Genomic DNA, 7,171 nt, shown 5'->3' with positions numbered 1-7,171 from the left:
TGATGACGTTATACCTGAGGAGTCGTGCCAACACACGATAGGTTGCTCCGGTCTTCAAATCGATGATTTGTACTATCGTGCTGAGGGTACGAACAGATCTCAAAAGAGAGGTACCCGAGAAACGAACTCTCATTGTCTGTGCACCAACATTATCAGGGTAGTATTATCAGCGTGTAGCTGCCCCAAGATCACTCCGCAGAGGGTCTCAGTATTTGAGAGGATCTCCAATGGAACGACTAAGTCCAAGCCAAAGTGTTTCCATAAGAAATGATCGGTCGTTCAAGGTAACGAATTTCCGAAAGTTACGGTAAATATGGTTGATAAGGGAAAGTCAGCTCGACCTTCTAGCTCCGACCCCCTTGTATCGCATCGTCTGACTCGGCTACACATAGGGACCACTAGATGTAGGTATTATTAGAGAATGCAGAGGGGATTATCCTCGGATGATGAAGTATCAGATGCTAACTCTGCAGTCGCTTCTGACAAAACAGTATCCAGCCCAGGACAATCCTACAAAGTGTTTATGATTAACACCGAGGAAGTAGCCAAAATGGTTGAGGATGCTTTAGCCAAGCAGAAGCAAGCATTCAAGTTCGAAATGGAAATGGCTATGCTACGGATGAGGGAAGAGCATGACCGACAAATCCGAGTTTTATCGAATCAGATAGGTAAATCCAGTCGTCGTAACGATATTAGCCAAGCGGTTAGCGATTCAGATGGGGATGAACACCTTAATACTGATAACCCTCTCATTGATTAAAACACGGGGGGTGGCCCCACTAAGAATAACGATGTCGGGGGTGGTCCCACCAATGATGACAACACTGGGGGTGGCCCCGTTGCTCCTCCTCAAAATCAACCAAGGAAAGATACAAGCGAGGATGAAAAGAAGAAGGATCTCGAGAGCAAAATCAACGCTCTGACGTCTACTCGAGAGGTGAAGTTTAACCTGATCAACTTCACGTATCTAGCGAAGTTCAACCTGATCAACTTCACACCGTTCGATGGGAAGGGCTCGCTCACTCGGCATTTGATCTACTTCAAGTCCCACTTGGGAGTAATCTCTGGCAACGAGCCTTTGATGATTTCGTCATTCATTGGCATCCTTTGCGGGCCTGCCTTCGATTGGTACCGCCATCTCAAGCCTGGGAGCATCAACAGCTGGAACAATATGGAGAGCATGTTCCTCGCTCACTTCTTTGATGATGATGTTGAGGTATCAATCAGAACACTCTTCGATGAAAAATAGGAAGACGACGAGACAGTCGACGACTTCATTAAGCGCTTTCGGAATAAGGCGATGAACTGCCAAGATCTGATCACAGAGGACTTTATCCTCCAAACATGTCACAACAATCTTTCTTTTGACGTGTTGGAAGTTATGGGAGTAGAACCCTCCAATACCTAAAAAGAGTTGAAGATGCGTGGAGAGCGGGCCGAACGCTTCCTCAGAGGGAAGAAGGTCGAGAGGAGCCAACTGACGGCTAATCCTCCAAACTCGAACTTCACCTCCCGTGATAAGGGTAAGGCACCTGCAGCAGTTGTTAACATTAATCAGACATCACAACAACAACCCTGAAGGCAGCAAAAGATTTCGAATTCGAGACTCCAAAAAGAGTACTCCTTCAAAGACGAAGATGTTCCAGCCATTTTCGAGCCCTCCTTGAAAATAACAAGATCAAGCTACCACCTATCGCAGATCAGGAGAAAGCTGATAATACTGTGGATCCAAAATACTGTGCGTACAACAGAAGGATCCTTCATCCTACCAAGGCTTGCTTCGCTCTCAAGAATAGCATTCAAACCTTGGTTAAAGCCGGCGTTATAACGCTCAATTAAGTCGAATGAAGACTCCGACAAGTATAAGAGTATAAACTGCTCCTTCACACTCCGAATAGTATACGAGTATAAACTGCTTCTCGGTCCTCCAACAGATGCATGAGGTTAAACTACTCCCTCCATACTCTAATAAGTATACGAGTCTAAACTATTTCCTAATTTTAACGGGAAGTTCCTAGAAGAATATCGTATGTGATATTCTTAATTAAGGATAACCCGACCATTCAGCTGAGTACAATGTTAGACCTAGTTTTACAAAGGAAGCTAGGGGTGGATGTAACGGGAAGTTCCCGAAAGAATTCTATATAGTGTATTCTTAGGGATAACCCGATCACTACAAGAAGGTGATGAATAAGAAACTCTCACTCAAACTCCCGCTACGTCTGTGCACTCAACACTCCCATTATCAGAGTCTGGACATAGTACTCAGAATTTTACCTCCTGATCATTGACAATTGTCAAACCCCTTCGTGTTAAGTATTTGTCACTTAACACCAGGAACTCCCTTCGAGTGATTTGTACGAATCAACACTCCTACTGTAATTTGTACTCCTACTTGGTCAAACCTTCCTACAGTTAGGACCACAACCAAAATCTCCTCTCGATTCCTTCCATGAACGAGAGGTCTACTTTCAGATCGAGCGATCAAACCTTCCTACAGTTAGGGTCGTCTCAAACTTCGCACTTGGTCAAATCTTCCTACAGTTAGAACCACAACCAAAATCTCCTCTCGATTCCTTCCATGAATGAGAGGCTCGCTTTCAAATCGAGTGATCAAACCTTCCTACAGTTAGGATCGTCTCAAACCTCTCATTTAGTTAAACTTTCCTATAGTTAGAGCCAAAACCATAATTCGCTCTTGATAAACGAGAAACTCACCTTTAGTTCGGTAATCAAACCTTCCGACAATTAAGATTATCCGAATTTTTTCGATTGTCGGAGTGGAGACCCCACTCTTAGTTTCACCTTCCCGGGTTCTGGAAGTGGAGATCCTACTTTGAGTTTCCTTTGGTAACTGGAGATAGAATATAAAATTCTTCTTCTTCAGCTTTAAGAGATAGAATATAAAATTCTTCTTCTTCCGCATCGGGTTCCTCTTTGCCCCAAGAGAAGACATAATATTTCAACATTATAACTCTAAAATCCGTGCCTCACACGCGCAGGGAATTTTATCCCGAATCTTAAGTAGGGATAAGTCATTGCCTAACACGCATTGTCGGTTTAGTCTTTTACTGATTGAAGAAGACACCAGAACCAATCTGGGGCATTTTATCCCGAAGCCTAAATAGGGATGAGTCAGCGTTTAACCCGTGTTGCTGGGTGGTTCGTTCCCATGAAAACGACCGAGTCTACGTATTCAGCATCGTAGCAACAAAAATCCAATTTTATCCCGAATCTTAAGTAGGGATAAGTCATTGCCTAACACGCATTGTCGGTTTAGTCTTTTACTGATTGAAGAAGACACCAGAACCAATCTGGGGCATTTTATCCCGAAGCCTAAATAGGGATGAGTCAGCGTTTAACCCGTGTTGCTGGGTGGTTCGTTCCCATGAAAACGACCGAGTCTACGTATTCAGCATCGTAGCAACAAAAATCCATGCCTTTTATGCATAGAGAATTTAATCCCAAAGCCTAAGTAGGGATAAATCAGCGCTTAATACGCGTTGTCGGTTTAGTCTTTTACCGATTGAAGAAGACATCATAATACCAATCTGGGGTATTTTATCCTAAAGACTAAGTAGGGATGAGTCAGCGCTTAACCCGCGTTACTGGGTGGTTCGTTCCCGTGAAAACGACCGAGTCTACGTATTCGGTATCGTAACAACAAAAATCCATGTCTTTTATGCATGGGGGATTTTATCCCGAATCCTAAACAGAGATAAGTCTACGCCAAACACGCGTTGCCAGTTTAGTCTTTCACCGACTGAAGAAGACACTAGAGTCCAAGTCTGGGGAATTTTATCCCGAAGCCTAAGTAGGGATAAGTTAGTGCCTAACACGCATTGTCAGGTAGTCTATTCCCGTGAGAGGGATAAAGTCTACGTATTCAATATCGTAGCACTAAGAGAGTTAACTCTCTTAGCATAACGTTACATGTGAAACAGACTTAAATAATTCGCATGCTAGCCCTACTCAAACGGTAGTCGGTAAAGACTCATCAAACCCGTTGATGGCTGAGGGTTTGCCAAAAATCCTATAAATATGAGAGTCATTGATGCATCAGCCTCATTAGTTGGTCTCGTGACTTAAGCATCCAATAACTTTGGGATAAGATCCATACATACAGATAACTCGGCTTTAATAGTTGTTCCTACAGCCTAACATTTGGGACCGCTACGCTCCAATGGCTTAAGAACTTAAACTGTATAGACTCCAGAAAACGTACGAGTATAAACTATGTTAACACCAATCAACGCGTTGCAGCAAAGGTCAACACCGGACAACACGTTATAGTAAAGGTCGATGCCGGTCAACGCAATGATAATTTTGCCAAAATAAGGCTAGAGAAAAATTCTGAATTAGAAGATGATTCTAGGGAGTTCAATTACAATTCAGACATAAATCCCCGACGAAGATGGTCAGTTCAACGTCAGCTCAATGACAAGAGTTAAGTTCAAATGCTTATACATCAACTTCGGTTCAAGATTTCGACAACGGTCAGACGATAAACGTAGTGCCGGAAGAACTTCATCTATTAGACAAAATACTGAATAGACTGAAGGCTGAAGAGGTCAAGAATTAAAACAATCCACAGGTCCTTCTATGCGATCTCCTCAACAAATACTGAAGAGATTAACAACAAGGCATGTCTTATCCAAAGCATTCCAGACTTCTCTATAAAAGAATGAGTCTGAAATACTTTGGAGGGGGTATCTGTAGGCGTCTAAAAATACCTATAGGTGTCCGTACGCAGCTCGAGGTGAAGAGAATACGATGAACGTCATCATCCGAGTCAAGAAGGATTATCCGATTGGCCGCTGCACATATCAATTAGCTCGCGCACGTCAGTCAACGCGCACACAACAGTCAACGCGCGCTCGTCATTTAGCTCGCACACGTCAATCAGCTCGTGCGCGTCGGTCAACTCAAAATGACCAAACGTACTTGTCAGGCGGCTCCAAGTGCCTGACGGGCTTGTCAGGCAACTCCAAGTGTTTGTTGCCCTTTGTTGGTCAGATCCAAAGTGCCTAACGTGCTTATCGGTCAGATCCAAAGTGCCCGGCGCGCTTGTCGGTCAGATCCAAAGTGTCTGACGCGTATGTCGGTCTGTTCCAAATGTCGTAAAGAAGCTAACGAGTGTATGAAGCAAGTTAGCAAATCGTATAAGTCAACAAGATGATCAAATATGCAAAATGACAGAAAATACAAGTTCCGGAAAGTCGGGAAAATAATGAGAAATTCAGCAAAAGGCTAAACCCCCGCGCCAGCGCGGGTCAGCCCGCGCCGACCCGTGCCCACGTGGGTCGGACCGCGCCGACCCGCGCCTCCTACGGGTCAGCAGCGCCCGTCGCGCATATCCGAGCCCCAAACGCGTTTTTGACGGTTTTGAGTGGTTTTCTTGGGATTTATCTATTCTAGGGGTTCCCAACTGACTTGGTATCATCCACAAACATGGTTAGGCCGTTATTGACTGAATATATGATTAAATCTATCATTCTTATCCGAAAACCCCCAACCGAAGCTTATAAATATAGGCTTAGGGGCTCATTTCACGGAGAGGAGATCAAGAGGGCGAAACGCTGCCGAATTGGAGAGTGGAGCCACGAATTTACAGTGAGGGTTAGCAGATCTTAGCAAGTTCCTGTGCATAAAGAGTGGAGTTCGAGAGATCTGAGACCCATACCCTATTCCTCCGGATTTAATCTTAGTCGTAATCTCGAGAAGAGTCGTAATCTCGCTTGGTCGAGATTATCGCTGCAACGAATACTTCCTTCATGAAGTAGGAGCTTTGATTCCATAATCTGTCAACCGGATCTGATCCGCGGTGGTCCACGGATATCAACGTCCCCGGCACAGGCAAAGATCTCACGCAAGCAACGGGTGATAAACGTCTGTTGCGCTGTTTGACAAGAGTTGTACTTTTTATATTTTCAGTGTATAAGCAGATCTTATAAAAAGATCGATCTTTTCTTGTTTATTTGAGTTTATTATAACGACCAAAGTTGTAATAGATTCGATGGCAATAAAAATATCAACTTTTGACCCAAACAGAGACCACTAAGTCATGAACTACTAAAGGTTCTCGAACACAACAAGAAAATAAAAGCAGACATGTCAAATACAGTAGAATATTCGTAAAACGTGAAATGTAATCATGAACAGGAACTATGTAATTCAGAAAATAATTCCTTTTCCAAAATAATTTCTTATAAAATTATTTATCATTATAATAATTCAAAATATTCTCTTTTCCAGAATAAATTCTTTAAATTATTTTCTCATATACTAATTCAACATAAACCCTCAAAATATTCTCTTTTCCAGAATAAATTCTTTAAATTATTTTCTCATATACTAATTCAACATAAACCCTTTTTCAAAATAACTTTAAATTATTTTCTCATATACTAATTCAACATAAACCCTTTTTCAAAATAATTTCTTTTAAATAATCATTTATTCCAAAATAAACTCTTTTAAAAAATTCTAAATTTTTTTAAGTATTCTTTTTAATATTCCCTCTTCCAAAATAAATTCTTTTCTCATAATAGTTTAACAATTCAAAATAACTCGTTTTTCCAAAATAAATTATTTTAAATTATCTATTTTAATAATTATTCAAAACTAATTCATTTTCCAAATAATCTCTTTTCTCATCATAATAATTCTAAAATATCTCAAAATAACCATTTGTTTACACAGAATAATTATTTCTTTAAATTACTTATCATAATATCATTATTTAATATTAATCATCAACAAACTCATGCAGATATATCACAACATACAACATAATCATAATACAATCTATCTATGCATATAATTAAATTCACAGATCTAAAATTGAAATGACAGTCAATGAGCAAGAGGGATCATGCCTCGGGTATTGTCGAATGATTCGACGTCGACGTGCGAGTCTGTGGTGAGTGTCGGCTGAGGCATGACGACAGGGACGGAGATGAAGGGGCTGCGGGGTGAAGCGGCGATATGCAGCGCTCCGCGCGGACGGCAACGGTGGCTTGTGTGAGTTCGTCGGGGTTGGTTCGAGCGCGATGGATGCATGGCTGGCGAGTTTGCTCGGAGTTGGGGCTGTTCGGTTCGGCGTGGGGTTGTCGTGGCTCTTCGACGTCGGATCGAGGCAGTGAAGGTGGCGAGGAATCTGTTTTGGTTA

This window comes from Asparagus officinalis, chromosome 3 (assembly GCF_001876935.1).
Source record: "Asparagus officinalis chromosome 3, Aspof.V1, whole genome shotgun sequence".
Taxonomy (NCBI): domain Eukaryota; kingdom Viridiplantae; phylum Streptophyta; class Magnoliopsida; order Asparagales; family Asparagaceae; genus Asparagus; species Asparagus officinalis.
Note: the sequence above shows the minus strand (reverse complement) of the source record.